General features: G+C 37.5%; 1 protein-coding gene across 17 annotated transcripts in view; it reads left to right on the top strand.

Annotated features, from left to right (window-relative positions):
- Nucleotides 1-16,598, top strand: part of ANKS1B (ankyrin repeat and sterile alpha motif domain containing 1B) — a 1,111,154-nt gene that overhangs the window by 383,991 nt on the left and 710,565 nt on the right. The gene's annotated exons all lie outside the window — the stretch shown is intronic.

The raw sequence follows: 16,598 nt of genomic DNA on the forward strand, positions 1-16,598 counted from the left end.
TACAAAACCATCCCTAAGTTAAAAATCTAAGTCTTTAAACCTCACTTTGAAGGAGTCTCAGTCAAGATGAAAACGAAGATGGCATTTCCAATCTTGAATCAAAATATTCTGACATGCTTACCCCTTTAAGGTTCTGAGGTTTTTTCTTGATGGATTAGTACATTTCAGTACATGTCAGTACAATAAAGAGCAGTAAACTCTGTTCTTAAATAGTGACCCTATCCCTTAATTTAAAGCCTTTAGTAGATTACAGACAAACACTACTTTTGGAGATTGTGTATATTATTATTTGTTCACTCAGGATGATTTAGTTAATGCCTATATTTCCCATATTTTCCCCTTACCCTCCTGCTTGTGGAACTATTTGCTGGTTCCATAATTACATACACTTTGGACAATAATATGGGGGAAAACTGCTTCAACATTTGATGGTTTAAAAAGAAATCCTACCTCCTATTCAGTCTGTGGTTACCTATCATTCTTCACTCTTCCAGTCCCTCTGCGCTGGTTCAAAAATATAACTACACCTTTTAAAGTACTTCATAATCTTTTCCTTCAGGTTACTTTTCTCCTTTAAGGTTGTTCTGTGGCATTTATGGATTTGAACTTGGTTCTCTTTCTGTTGCAGCTTACAGGCCTAGATGTGTATTCAGATATTCCTGGATCCATGGTCTTAAATGAGGCAAACTAGACTTGTCTCTTTCCCTCTCTATTTCCATATTATGGCTTTGTTTTCTTTTGTGTTGGTATTATTCACAGGCACATGGTTCTTTTCACATGGTTCTATCAGCATCTCCAGGGTTACCCTATCTTATCGTTTCCACAAGAAAAAACAGTTTACTTTTCTCAGTTGTTCAAAAATTCTCAGGATTGAGACACAGTGAACCACTGTAATTTACTTATTTAACTTTGAACCAATCACTGCAGCTAAGGGAAAGAAATATTCTAATTGGTCTTCCCTCAATTATATGACTGAGCTTGGAGCTCTGGGTCTGGAGTTAACTCCCACTCTAAATACATAGCCTGGGAATGGAGGAGATATGTATTCCCCCCAAAAAATCATGGTGCCTTTACCAAACAAAGCAGCGGTAGATGCTGGGCAGTTAAAACAGAAATTTTCTTCTTAACAGCAGTCTGCAAACTACAATCTGCAGACTAGTTCTGCCACTCCTAGTACTTTAAAAAAAAATAGAGTTTTGTTGGAACACAGCCACATCTATTCAGCTATAAATGATGACTGCTTTTCTGCTATCTCATCAGAGTTGAGTATAGTTGCAGCAGAGACCATATGGCCAGCAAAGCCTAAAATATTTACCTTCTGACCCTTGACCTAATAGTCCTGATATACTACAAAGAAATTCAAAGGGTGTAGGGAAAAAGTACTGGTTAATAACAGTATTAAATAATGGTGAGTCAAGGTCTTCCAAATGCTCTCAACTAAGGTCTTATTGAAACCTTTAATTATTTGGATGTTGCATTGAATAATAACAACCTTAAGGGACTGGTTTAGTGATGAATATCATCCTTATCTATCTATCATCTACCTATCTATCTATCTATCTATCCATCCATTTTTCTTTCTTTGAAAATTTTTATTTATCTGAGCTGGGGGGGAGGGAGTGGTAGTGGGAGGAGGAGAATAAGAGAAAGAATCTCAAACAGATTCCCCTTCTTGGGGAATGGAGCCCACATGAAGGCCTCAATTCCATGACCCTTGAGATCATGACCTGAGCCTAAATCAAGGTCCAACACTTTACCAACTGAGCCACCTAGGCTCCCCTATTTTTTCTTAAAAGAACGTATGAACCTTATGAATCTTTACTAAACTTTTGTTGAATATTTTCATACCTAGAACATTTGCTTTAGCCAGAAAAAATGTATAATAGAGTTTGATTTTATGTGGTATATGAAGGCTTTTACATTGGGGCTATAATACATATATATGTTTATTGGACACAGAGCCCATTTTTTTATGTCTTTAAATGATGATGAATGTTTATAGTTCTTGAAGCTTTGTTTTTATGATATATTATTCACATATGTGATTTTTTTGATATTTGATCATTATTATGTAACTCATTTCCCAATATAATATAATATAACCTTAGGAAAATATAATATCTTTTATGATAGAGCATTTAGCCATGCATTGGAAGGACCCAGTGAGATGTCATATTTATTCAATCCATCATTTATCCATTGCTTTGCAAATGGATAAATGTACATGTCAGTACATGTACATCTCTCTTTAGAGAGACTTTTGTTATGTACCAGACACTGTGCTGGACAAATCGAATAAAGTGATGAATAAGACAAACATGGAACCAGCCTTCATTTTGCTTAAAATTTAATTGGAATTAAGGAGTTTCATTCATTAATTTTTATTTGTTCATTAGATCAACAGATATTTATTTGTCACTTTTTATGTTCTAGACACTATGATAGATGTTGAGGCAGTCATGGAAAAGATTGATGCCTTGCTCTTTGGAGTTTGTAATCTCTTTGGAAGACAAGAATTTCATGGATGGTTATTTCATTATAACTATGATAAATACAGAGTGCTGAGAGAGTATATGCTAGGTGACCTGACTTGGTTATTCCCAAGAAAATTATATAAAAACTGAGTTTTATAGAAACTGATATAGAAATGGTCCAGAAGGAATACTAGAAATTTTTTGAGGAAAAATAAGAGAAAAGGTATTCATGGTGTAAAGGTCCAGAGATAAAAGAAAATCATGGCATGTGCCAGGAACTGTAAATGTATGGTTAGAATACAGTGTTCCTGCTGGGGAGAGATGGCTATTGAATCAGAAGAAGTAAGCAGTAGCCATATTATGAATAACTTGCTACTTACAAGAGACAAGACATACCCAGATTTTCATTTTAGTGGGATTGCATAGGCTAAATTGTGGAAAATGGCTAGGAGACAGAAATTATTGGGTGTAGTAAGACTCATTAGGGAATTGGGATCATCATTCAGGTCCAAGATTTTTGTGGTTTGAAAAAGGTTACTGGCCATATCATGACAGGAAGAAATATCTGTCCTCCCACTCAAGTTTCTCCACCCTTCCAAGGTATATCTCAAATGCCATCACTTTTTGGATATATGTCTTGCCTTTTCCAGACACTTCCACCTGTGAGGTGAGTTCCTACATCATCCATCCATCCATCCATCCATCCATCCATTTCTCCAACTCCTAGTATTCATATCCTAGGAATTTGGCACTGTGCTAGGTTATGGGCATACTCATAAACATAGATTCCTGCCATTACAAAGCTTACCTTTAGTGGACATCATAGTTTAGTGTGAAGAGTGCTCTGATGGAGACAGAGGGCATCAAAGAAGCATAGATAGAAATTAAACAGGGATGGAGAGAAGTGAATTACACTTTTCAGGAAAGATTTATTAGATGAGGGGCGCCTGAGTGGCTCAGTGGGTTAAAATCTCTGCCTTCGGCTCAGGTCATGATCTCGGGGTCCTGGGATCGAGCCCTGCATCAGGTTCTCTGCTCAGTGGGGAGCCTGCTTCCCCCTCTCTCTCTCTCTGCCTGCCTCTCTGCCTACTTGTGATCTCTGTCTGTCAAATAAATAAATAAAATCTTTAAAAAAAAGATTTATTAGATGATATGATGTTGAACATAATGAATAATGCATTTGAAGAACTGCAAATTATTTTATGCCCCTGAAATAAATGGTAATAGACATGGGGGAGAAATGATGAGATAAATGTAGTACAAAACAAGGTGTTTTATGTGTCTGTTTACACCACTGAAGGTGTTATCACAATTATCAACTTCCTTGTCTATTGTCCAGATGTCCACAGAGGCTGAGAAACACAGTTTAGGGTGTTATGGAGTCTAGTGGAACTTGAAGTACACATATGTGTGTACAAAAAAAGAGCCCTTAGGACAGAAGGGGGCTTTCTGAACAAAAAATAATGTATCAGGGCATAACACTTAATGTAATGATTAAATAAAGGAACAGAGTTCAGGAGGTTAATCAAAGACAAGTAGCCAGATGAAAGGTGAATATAGGGCAAAGAAAAGTCCCTGAATCTTTGAGAACTTTAAGCACTTCTCTGACAGATGCTTTTCTGCTGATGTTTGTTTTTTGAGTTGGGTTTCTATACACATAGGGTTAGTGATTAGACGTAGGGTACATGTCTAGAAGGTGAGGATTCTCAGACCCAAGTGTGCCAGAAATCAATAATAGACACTTTTAAAAACACAGTTTCCTACCAAGTAAATCTGTGGTGCTGCTGGGAATATGATTTTGAGTAAGTATCCCAGGTGATCTCATGCAAGTGCTAGTAACCCTTCCACTGTTTTATATAACCAGTATGTCTACGATTCCTATATTTTTGTCAAGATACTAAAAGAAGTGTTACACAGGTGGGTGCCTGGGTGGCTCATTTGGTTAAGCATCTGTCTTCAGCTCAGATAATGATCCTAAGGTGCTTGGATTGAGCCCCTCTCTGGGAATGAGACTTTCTCTGGGATCAAGCCCTGTATTGGCAGGGAGTCTGCTTCTCCCTCTCTTTCTGCCTCCTCCCCCTCTTTCTGCCTCCTCCCCTCTGTCCATGTGCGTGCTCTCTCTCTCTCTGTAAAATAAATAAATAAATAAAATATTTTTTAAAAAGTGTTAGACAGGAAGCTTAATGGACAGAGCACCATGGAAACCATTAGAGATCTCTTTTATCTTTCATTAACTAGTGGATGCATGTTCTTCAGGCAAACTTGTTTTATTCAATTGCTACTACTACCCTCAATTTCTTCATCTAGTCAACAAAATTCTTTGTCAGATACTTTGGTTTAACAAATATCTCGTCAAATATCTTTGTCAAACATTCTATGTAAATTATCCCTAGAGGAGTCAGACAAACACTTTCTGAGTTCAGAAATTAAAGAAGATTAAAAAAAAAGAATGAAGGGAGGGAGGAAAAAGGAAATAAATATCATAGCTGTAACCCAATTAAGCAAATTCCGCTGATTTTCATGGATACCTATTTATTTACTAAGACCTCAAAATCCATCTGCTTAACTTAACAAATTTTGGCAGGACTGATCTCAGACTTCCTACTCTTTGCTTCAAACTCTATTTTAAAAAATGGAATAAAAATGTTCCCACCTCTAGTCTTCTTTTATCTATCACATTCAGTGTGGTTTCTGAATTACAGAAGACACAGCAATCAGTATGTGTAAGTTCTTTTAGTGCCCTGAGATATAGTACATCTGGACTGGAGACTTGGACTCCACTTATGTGGGTTGATGCTCTCTATTTTATGATCTGTCTTGGGTAGCAATTTCTTTTTTATATTGAACTATATTCTATTTCCTGTTCGAAGGTCATTCTTCTTCAAATAGGCAGAAGAAAAATAGGGTATGGTTAATTCTGCCTGTTGAGTGTCTTTTGCTAAAATCAAATTATTTTGTCCAAGCAGTTAGTCTAGTTAACTGTAAACCTTTTTCTGTTCTTATAGCTATGGATATAACAAAAATAACAATGGCAAAGACTTTTTGTCACATATAATATCTTTACATCAGTTGTATAAATGATAATATAACTGAACTTGATATTCCATATCTCTTTATTTATATAAAGAGATTATATAAATGATAAATGATAAATTCTTGAGGAAAATAGTCTAGTTTGGAAGACCAACACAACTATGAATTATGTTTTCAGGATATTTTATATAACAATCTTAAAGTAGTTCTATTTCATCTCCTAACAGTAGTTCTACAAAAGACATTTGTTAACATAATGATTTTTGCACTAAATCCTGAAAATTTACATATAGATTTTCTTGAAAAAGTCATATTCGACTGTGTGATGTTCGCCACAATAATTGTAGTTACATCTATTGGAATACAATGTTATTACAATATTATTCACTATATTTTCTATGCTGTACTTTTTTTTTTCTTTTTTTTTTTTAATTAATTTTTTATTTTTTATAAACATATATTTTTATCCCCAGGGGTACAGGTCTGTGAATCACCAGGTTTACACACTTCACAGCACTCACCAAAGCACATACCCTCCCCAATGTCCATAATCCCACCCCCTTCTCCCAAACCCCCTCCCCCCAGCAACCCTCAGTTTGTTATGTGAGATTAAGAGTCACTTATGGTTTGTCTCCCTCCCAATCCCATCTTGTTTCATTTATTCTTCTCCTACCCACTTAAGCCCCCATGTTGCATCACCACTTCCTCATATCAGGGAGATCATACGATAGTTGTCTTTCTCTGCTTGACTTATTTCGCTAAGCATGATACGCTCTAGTTCCATCCATGTTGTCGCAAATGGCAAGATTTCATTTATTTTGATGGCTGCATAGTATTCCATTGTGTATATATACCACATCTTCTTGATCCATTCATCTGTTGATGGACATCTAGGTTCTTTCCATAGTTTGGCTATTGTGGACATTGCTGCTATAAACATTCGGGTGCATGTGCCCCTTTGGATCACTACGTTTGTATCCTTAGGGTAAATACCCAATAGTGCAATTGCTGGGTCATAGGGCAGTTCTATTTTCAACATTTTGAGGAACCTCCATGCTGTTTTCCAGAGTGGCTGCACCAGCTTGCATTCCCACCAACAGTGTAGGAGGGTTCCCCTTTCTCCGCATCCTCGCCAGCATCTGTCATTTCCTGACTTGTTGATTTTAGCCATTCTGACTGGTGTGAGGTGATATCTCATTGTGGTTTTGATTTGTATTTCCCTGATGCCGAGTGATATGGAGCACTTTTTCATGTGTCTGTTGGCCATCTGGATGTCTTCTTTGCAGAAATGTCTGTTCATGTCCTCTGCCCATTTCTTGATTGGATTATTTGTTCTTTGGGTGTTGAGTTTGCTAAGTTCTTTATAGATTCTGGACACTAGTCCTTTATCTGATATGTCGTTTGCAAATATCTTCTCCCATTCTGTCAGTTGTCTTTTGATTTTGTTAACTGTTTCCTTTGCTGTGCAAAAGCTTTTGATCTTGATGAAATCCCAATAGTTCATTTTTGCCCTTGCTTCCCTTGCCTTTGGCGTTGTTCCTAGGAAGATGTTGCTGCGGCATAGGTCAAAGAGGTTGCTGCCTGTGTTCTCCTCAAGGATTTTGATGGATTCCTTTCGCACATTGAGGTCCTTCATCCATTTTGAGTCTATTTTTGTGTGTGGTGTAAGGAAATGGTCCAATATCATTTTTCTGCATGTGGCTGTCCAATTTTCCCAGCACCATTTATTGAAGAGACTGTCTTTTTTCCATTGGACATTCTTTCCTGCTTTGTCGAAGATTAGTTGACCATAGAGTTGAGGGTCTATTTCTGGGCTCTCTATTCTGTTCCATTGATCTATGTGTCTGCTTTTGTGCCAGTACCATGCTGTCTTGATGACGACAGCTTTGTAATAGAGCTTGAAGTCCGGAATTGTGATGCCACCAACGTTGGCTTTCTTTTTCAATATCCCTTTGGCTATTCGAGGTCTTTTCTGGTTCCATATAAATTTTAGCATTATTTGTTCCATTTCTTTGAAAAAGATGGATGGTACTTTGATAGGAATTGCATTAAATGTGTAGATTGCTTTAGGTAGCATAGACATTTTCACAATATTTATTCTTCCAATCCAGGAGCATGGAACATTTTTCCATTTCTTTGTGTCTTCCTCAATTTCTTTCATGAGTACTTTATAGTTTTCTGAGTATAGATTCTGTGTCTCTTTGGTTAGGTTTATTCCTAGGTATCTTATGGTTTTGGATGCAATTGTAAATGGGATTGACTCCTTAATTTCTCTTTCTTCTGTCTTGCTGTTGGTGTAGAGAAATGCAACTGATTTCAGTGCATTGATTTTATATCCTGACACTTTACTGAATTCCTGTATAAGTTCTAGCAGTTTTGGAGTGGAGTGTTTTGGGTTTTCCACATATAGTATCATATCATCTGCGAAGAGTGATAATTTGACTTCTTCTTTGCCGATTTGGATGCCTTTAATTTCCTTTTGTTGTCTGATTGCTGAGGCTAGGACCTCTAGTACTATGTTGAATAGCAGTGGTGATAATGGACATCCCTGCCGTGTTCCTGACTTTAGCGGAAAAGCTTTCAGTTTTTCTCCATTGAGAATGATATTTGCGGTGGGTTTTTCATAGATGGCTTTGATAATATTGAGGTATGTGCCCTCTATCCCTACACTTTGAAGAGTTTTGATCAGGAAGGGATGCTGTACTTTGTCAAATGCTTTTTCAGCATCTATTGAGAGTATCATATGGTTCTTGTTCTTTCTTTTATTGATGTGTTGTATCACATTGACTGATTTGCGGATGTTGAACCAACCTTGCAGCCCTGGAATAAATCCCACTTGGTCGTGGTGAATAATCTTTTTAATGTACTGTTGAATCCTATTGGCTAGTATTTTGTTGAGTATTTTCGCATCTGTGTTCATCAAGGATATCGGTCTATAGCTCTCTTTTTTGGTGGGATCCTTGTCTGGTTTTGGGATCAAGGTGATGCTGGCCTCATAAAATGAGTTTGGAAGTTTTCCTTCCATTTCTATTTTTTGGAACAGTTTCAGGAGAATAGGAATTAGTTCTTCTTTAAATGTTTGGTAGAATTCCCCCGGGAAGCCGTCTGGCCCTGGGCTTTTGTTTGTTTGGAGATTTTTAATGACTGTTTCAATCTCCTTACTGGTTATGGGTCTGTTCAGACTTTCTATTTCTTCCTGGTTCAGTTGTGGTAGTTTATATGTTTCTAGGAATGCATCCATTTCTTCCAGATTGTCAAATTTATTGGCGTAGAGTTGCTCATAGTATGTTCTTATAATAGTTTGTATTTCTTTGGTGTTAGTTGTGATCTCTCCTCTTTCGTTCAAGATTTTATTTATTTGGGTCCTTTCTCTTTTCTTTTTGATAAGTCGGGCCAGGGGTTTATCAATTTTATTAATTCTTTCAAAGAACCAGCTCCTAGTTTCGTTGATTTGTTCTATTGTTTTTTTGGTTTCTATTTCATTGATTTCTGCTCTGATCTTTATGATTTCTCTTCTCCTGCTGGGCTTAGGGTTTCTTTCTTGTTCTTTCTCCAGCTCCTTTAGGTGAAGGGTTAGGTTGTGTACCTGAGACCTTTCTTGTTTCTTGAGAAAGGCTTGTACTGCTATATATTTTCCTCTCAGGACTGCCTTTGTTGTGTCCCACAGATTTTGAACCGTTGTATTTTCATTATCATTTGTTTCCATGATTTTTTTCAATTCTTCTTTAATTTCCCGGTTGACCCATTCATTCTTTAGAAGGATGCTGTTTAGTCTCCATGTATTTGGGTTCTTTCCAAACTTCCTTTTGTGGTTGAGTTCTAGCTTTAGAGCATTGTGGTCTGAAAATATGCAGGGAATGATCCCAATCTTTTGATACCGGTTGAGTCCTGATTTAGGACCGAGGATGTGATCTATTCTGGAGAATGTTCCATGTGCACTAGAGAAGAATGTGTATTCTGTTGCTTTGGGATGAAATATTCTGAATATATCTTTGATGTCCATCTGGTCCAGTGTGTCCTTTAAGGCCTTTATTTCCTTGCTTATCTTTTGCTTGGATGATCTGTCCATTTCAGTGAGGGGAGTGTTAAAGTCCCCTACTATTATTGTATTATTGTTGATGTGTTTCTTTGATTTTGTTATTAATTGGTTTATATAGTTGGCTGCTCCCACGTTGGGGGCATAGATATTTAAAATTGTTAAATCTTCTTGTTGGACAGACCCTTTGAGTATGATATAGTGTCCTTCCTCATCTCTTATTATAGTCTTTGGCTTAAAATCTAATTGATCTGATATAAGGATTGCCACTCCTGCTTTCTTCTGATGTCCATTAGCATGGTAAATTCTTTTCCACCCCCTCACTTTAAATCTGGAGGTGTCTTCGGGCTTAAAATGAGTTTCTTGGAGGCAACATATAGATGGGTTTTGTTTTTTTATCCATTCTGATACCCTGTGTCTTTTGACAGGGGCATTTAGCCCATTAACATTCAGGGTAACTATTGAGAGATATGAATTTAGTGCCATTGTATTGCCTGTAAGGTGACTGTTACTGTATATGGTCTCTGTTCCTTTCTGATCTACCACTTGTAGGCTCTCTCTTTGCTTAGAGGACCCCTTTCAATATTTCCTGTAGAGCTGGTTTGGTATTTGCAAATTCTTTCAGTTTTTGTTTGTCCTGGAAGCTTTTAATCTCTCCTTCTATTTTCAATGATAGCCTAGCTGGATATAGTATTCTTGGCTGCATGTTTTTCTCGTTTAGTGCTCTGAAAATATCATGCCAGCTCTTTCTGGCCTGCCAGGTCTCTGTGGATAAGTCAGCTGCCAATCTAATATTTTTACCATTGTATGTTACAGACTTCTTTTCCCGGGCTGCTTTCAGGATTTTCTCTTTGTCACTGAGACTTGTAAATTTTACTATTAGGTGACGGGGTGTGGGCCTATTCTTATTGATTTTGAGGGGCGTTCTCTGAACCTCCTGAATTTTGATGCTCGTTCCCTTTGCCATATTGGGGAAATTCTCCCCAATAATTCTCTCCAGTATACCTTCTGCTCCCCTCTCTCTTTCTTCTTCTTCTGGAATCCCAATTATTCTAATGTTGTTTCGTCTTATGGTGTCACTTATCTCTCGAATTCTCCCCTCGTGGTCCAGTAGCTGTTTGTCCTTCTTTTGCTCAGCTTCTTTATTCTATGTCATTTGGTCTTCTATATCACTAATTCTTTCTTCTGCCTCATTTATCCTAGCAGTGAGAGCCTCCATTTTTGATTGCACCTCATTAATAGCTTTTTTGATTTCAACTTGGTTAGATTTTAGTTCTTTTATTTCTCCAGAAAGGGCTTTTATATCTCTCGAGAGGGTTTCTCTAATATCTTCCATGCCTTTTTCGAGCCCAGCTAGAACCTTGAGAATTGTCATTCTGAACTCTAGATCTGACATATTACCAATGTCTGTATTGATTAGGTCCCTAGCCTTCGGTACTGCCTCTTGTTCTTTTTTTGTGTTGAATTTTTCCGTCTTGTCATTTTGTCCAGATAAGAGTATATGAAGGGGCAAGTAAAATACTAAATGGGTGGCAACAACCCCAGGAAAAAATGCTTTAACCAAATTAGAAGAGATCCAAAATCGTGAGGGGGGAGAAAGGGGATAAAAAGAGGTTCAAAAAGGAAGAAAGAAAAAAAAAAAGAAAAAAGAAAAAAAAAAGAAAAGAAAAGAATTTAAAAAAAATGAAAACACCTAAGAAAAATGTAAAAAAGAAAAAAAAATATATATTAGATAAACTAGTAAAAAATCATTAAAAAAGAAAAAGGTAACAGTTAAAAAAAAAAATTTACCCGAAGGCGAGAAAAAAAAACAAAAAATGAAAAAGTAAAAAAAATTAAATTAACTGCAAGACTAAAAAAAAATCACAGGGAAAAAGCCATGAGTTCCGTGCTTGGCTTTCTCCTTTTCTGAAATTCTGCTGCTCTCCTTGGTATTGAAACCGCACTTCTTGGTAGGTGAACTTGGTCTCGGCTGGATTTCTTGTTGATCTTCTGGGGGAGGGGCCTGTTGTAGTGATTCTCAAGTGTCTTTGCCCCAGGCGGAATTACACCGCCCTTACTTGGGGCCGGGGTGAGTAATCCGCTAGGGTTTGCTTTCAGGAGCTTTTGTTCCCTGTGTGCTTTCCGTAGAGTTCCGGAGGACGGGAATATAAATGGCGGCCTCCTGGTCTCCGGCCCGGAGGAGCCGAGAGCCCAGGGCCCCACTCCTCAGTGCGCCCTCAGAGAATAGCACCCAGTTACTCCCGTCTGCCTGACCTCCGGCCGCGCTCCGAGCTCACCGAGCCTGCGACCAGTTCAAGGTAACACCGAGCTGTGAGCTTACTGTCGGCTCTGTCTCTGTAGCCGGCTTTCCCGTTCCAATACCCGCAAGGTCTGCGACACTCAGACACCCCCGATCCTTCTGTGACCTTGTGGGACCTGAGGCCACGCTGACCCCGCATGGGCTTCGCCCCGGTTTAGCCTCTGGAGCGATGTCCCTCAGCGGAACAGACTTTTAAAAGTCCTGATTTTGTGCGCGGTTGCTCCGCCGCTTGCCGGGAGCCGGCCCCTCCCCCCGGGGTCTATCTTCCCGTCGCTTTGGATTCACTTCTCCGCCGGTCCTACCTTTCAGAAAGTGGTTGTTTTTCTGTTTCCAGAATTGCTGTTCTTCTTCTCTTCGATCTGCCGATGGATTTTCAGGTGTTTGCAATCTTTAGATAAGCTATCTAGCTGATCTCCGGCTAGCTGAAGCAGTCTCAGCCTGCTACTTCTCCGCCATCTTGACTCCTCCTCCCTATGCTGTACTTTTCATCCCTATGACTTATTTATTTTATAATTGGAAGCTGTACCTCTTAATCCCCTTTACCTATTTGCCCATCCCCCTACACTCTTCCCCTCTGGCAACCACCAGTTCTCTGTATTTATGAGTCTATTTCTGTTTTTATGTTTGTTCATTTGTTTTGTTTCTTAGATTTTACATATAAATGAAATCATATGGTATTTGTCTTTCTCTGACCTATTTCACTTAGCATGATCCCCTCTAGGTCCACCCTTCTTGTTACAAGTAGCAAGATTTCATTCTTTTTTTCTTTTTTAATGACTTAGTGATATTTCATTTTATAATATATATATATATATATATATATATATATTTCTTGGCTAGTGTAAATGATGCTGCAATAAACATAGAGGTGCATATATCATTTTAAACTAGTGTTTTACTTTCTTTGAATAAAAATACCCAGTAGTAGAATTACTGGATCATATGGTATTTCTATTTTTAATTTTTTAATGAAGCTTCATACTGTTTTCCATAGTGTCTGCACCAACTTACATTCCCTTTTCTTCACATCCTTGCCAATGCTTGTTATTTCTTATCTTTTCATTTATTGTCATTCCGACTGGTGTTAGATAATAGCTCATTGTGGTTTTGATTTGCATTTCCCTGATGATTAGTGATGTTGAGCATCTTTCTCTGGTGTCTGTGGCCATCTGTATGTTTTCTTTGAAGATATGCCTATTCTGGTCCTCTGCCCTAGTAGATGTAACCGATAGATGTAACTATAATTATTGTGGTGAACATTGTGTAATGTAGAGAATTGTTGAGTCACTGTCTTGCATACCTGAAACATGTTGTTTGTTTTTTGGTGTTGAGTTCTATAATATTTTGGATATTAACTGCTTACAGAGAAATCATTTATAAATCTCTTCTCCCATTCAGCAGGTTACCTTTTCTTTTGCAGTGCTGAATGGTATTTTTAATTTTTTTCCACATAAGAATTTCCTCTTAAAATGGCCAGCAAATCTAGATTTTTTATGTTTAAAATTTCTTTATATATTGGGCTCTCTGCTCTGCAGGGAGCCTGCTTCCCCTTCTCTCTGCCTGCTGCTGTGCCTACTTGTGATCTCTCTCTGTCAAATCAAAAGCTTCTGCATAGCAAAGGAAACAGTCAACAAAACAAAGAGGCAACCCACGGAATGGGAGAAGATATTTGCAAATGACAGTACAGACAAAAGGTTGATATCCAGGATCTATAAAGAACTCCTCAAACTCAACACACACAAAACAGACAGTCATATCAAAAAATGGGCAGAAGATATGAACAGACACTTCTCCAATGAAGACATACAAATGGCTATCAGACACATGAAAAAATGTTCATCATTACTAGCCATCAGGGAGATTCAATTTAAAACCACATTGAGATACCACCTTACACCAGCTAGAATGGCCAAAATTAGCTAGACAGAAAACAACATGTGTTGGAGGGGATGTGGAGAAAGGGGAACCCTCTTACACTGTTGGTGGGAATGTAAGTTGGTGCAGCCACTTTGGAGAACAGTGTGGAGATTCCTCAAGAAATTAAAAATAGAGCTTCCCTATGACCCTGCAATTGCACTCCTGGGTATTTACCCCAAAAATACAGATGTAGTGAAAAGAAGGGCCATCTGTACCCCAATGTTTATAGCAGCAATGGCCATGGTTGCCAAACTGTGGAAAGAACCAAGATGCCCTTCAATGGACGAATGGATAAGGAAGATGTGGTCCATATACACTATGGAGTATTATGCCTCCATCAGAAAGGATGAATACCCAACTTTTGTAACAACATGGATAGGACTGGAAGGGATTATGCTGAGTGAAATAAGTCAAGCAGAGAGAGTCAATTACCATATGGTTTCATTTATTTGTGGAGCATAACAAATAGCATGGAGGACAAGGGGAGATGGAGAGGAGAAGGGAGTTGAGGGAAATTGGAAGGGGAGGTGAAACATGAGAGACTATGGACTCTGAAAAAACTATCTGAGGGTTTTGAAGGGGCGGGGGGTGGTGGGAGGTTCGGGGAACCAGGTGGTGGGTATTAGAGAGGGCATGGATTGCATGGAGCACTGGATGTGGTGCAAAAACAATGAATACTGTTACACTGAAAATAAATTTAAAAAATTAAAAAAATAAATAAAATCTTTAAAAAATTTCTTTATATATATTTTTGTTTTATATATTGTATCACTCAGTTTGGACATGGCCAGTCTTATAAGCTATTGTAAACTGAAAATTTAGTTACTAACAGGGCAAAAGGAGAGAGAGAAATGGTCAGTTGGGGAGGGAGAGCATTTTAAGCAAGGACTGAAGGATTTAAGTAGTTAGACATGATACAGTTATGAATAATATCTGGTAAAAAAAAATCCAGGTAAATCACTACCTATTAATGCTTTTCTCTAAGTTCCACCCCACTTTTCTATTCTTGTCTCTGTGCTTCCATGCCAGTGCTCCATTATTACATTCATTGGTTGGAATTATGTATTGTTTACAATCTTTTTCCCTGCACTGATGCACCTGGCATATAGTAGGAATCCAATAATATTTGTATCATTACATAATACATAAATAAATAAATAAATACTCATTCTAACCTCTAATAATCCATTGTCTGTATCCTTAGTTATATGGTAGCTAATAATTGTTGAATAGCTAACCAAAAGAATAAGTTTATCAAGAATAGAGGAAAAGAGCAATAGCTTTCCCAGAACATTCCTTTTGTGCATTACTTTTTCTTTTCATATATCTACTAGTGTCTCTTGTTTTGTCTCTGAACTTTTTTCTTTGGCAATAATTGATCAGTAAATTACTTTACTAAAATTCATCCTCCAAGACTATATAAAAGAATACAGCCTTAATGATAGAATCCCATAGACTTATCAGAGATGGGAAGGGTATTTGGTGGATTGGAGTAGGGTTCTGATTGTCCCTAAGAAACACATTCATAGCCCTGCCTCTCCCTCTCTTTCTTCCTTTATTTCCACATATTTTTTTCAGCGTCTAATGTGCTAAACTGCTAGAGATTAGAAAGAAAAATTATTTTAAAAAATGATATGAGGGAAAAAGAAGGGCAATTTGTTGGAGAATCTTCCAAGATTGGGCAGAGGAATATGGACTTGATATTCCATGCCAAGGATATACTGATCTCTTCAGTTAGAGTATGAAAGCAAAATTTCTAGAAGTTATTTAGCCAGTCAGGGGAACAAATTCTGATGATATACTTTTATATATTTTATGTTCACCTTTTAGAAGAAAAAGCAAAAATTAGGAAAGGATAAATGAATTGTTTTAGCTGAACAATAGAAAATTCAATATTGTTCTGCAATGGGTAATATAATATATCTGATCTTTTTATTTGAGTATTTAAGGCAAATTTTGTTGCTGTTACAGGTTTATAATTCATATCATGTAACTATGATTCTTATTTTAGTTCTTTGCAGCATAGGAGAATATCAGAGAAGATCATGAAATCATAACTTAAAAACAAACCCATACTCTCCTACAAACAATTTTTGCAATTTGCAGTTCCTTAATTTATTTTGCATGAAGTTATCCACTGTATTATATAGGGAGCAACCTCTTATACCATCTACTTTTAAGGCCTGCTTTTCTCAAATGTAATTCTGAGTGATATAAATGTTAACTGAAAAAGGAAAAAAAGTACTATCAAGTACTTTTTAGTATAGTACTTTTATAGTACTTTAAGAATATTTGAACAATGTGTTTCTTTTTTTTAATTTTTTATTAACATATAATGTATTATTAGCCCCAGGGGTATAGGTCTGTGAATCGCCAGGTTTACACACTTCACAGCACTCACCATAGCACATACCCTCCCCAGGGTCCATAACCCAACCACCGTCTCCCTCCCACCCCCTGCCCTCAGCACCCCTCAGTTTGTTTTGTGAGATTAAGAGTCTCTTATAGTTTGTGCCTCCCGATCCCGTCTTGTTTCATTTTTTCCTTCCCTACCCCCCAAATCCCTATGTTGCCTCTCAAATTCTTCATATAAGGGAGATCATATAATAATTGTCTTTCTCCGATTGACTTATTTCGCTCAGCATTATACCCTCTAGTTCCATCCACATTATTGCAAAAGGCAAGATTTCATTTCTCTTGATGGCTGCAGAGTATTCCTTTGTACATATATACATCTTCTTTATCCATTCATCTGTTGATGGACATCTAGGCTCTTTCGATAGTTTGGCTATTGTGGACATTGCTGCTATAAACATTTGGGTGCACATGCCCCTTT

This window comes from Mustela erminea, chromosome 6 (assembly GCF_009829155.1).
Source record: "Mustela erminea isolate mMusErm1 chromosome 6, mMusErm1.Pri, whole genome shotgun sequence".
Lineage (NCBI taxonomy): Eukaryota > Metazoa > Chordata > Mammalia > Carnivora > Mustelidae > Mustela > Mustela erminea.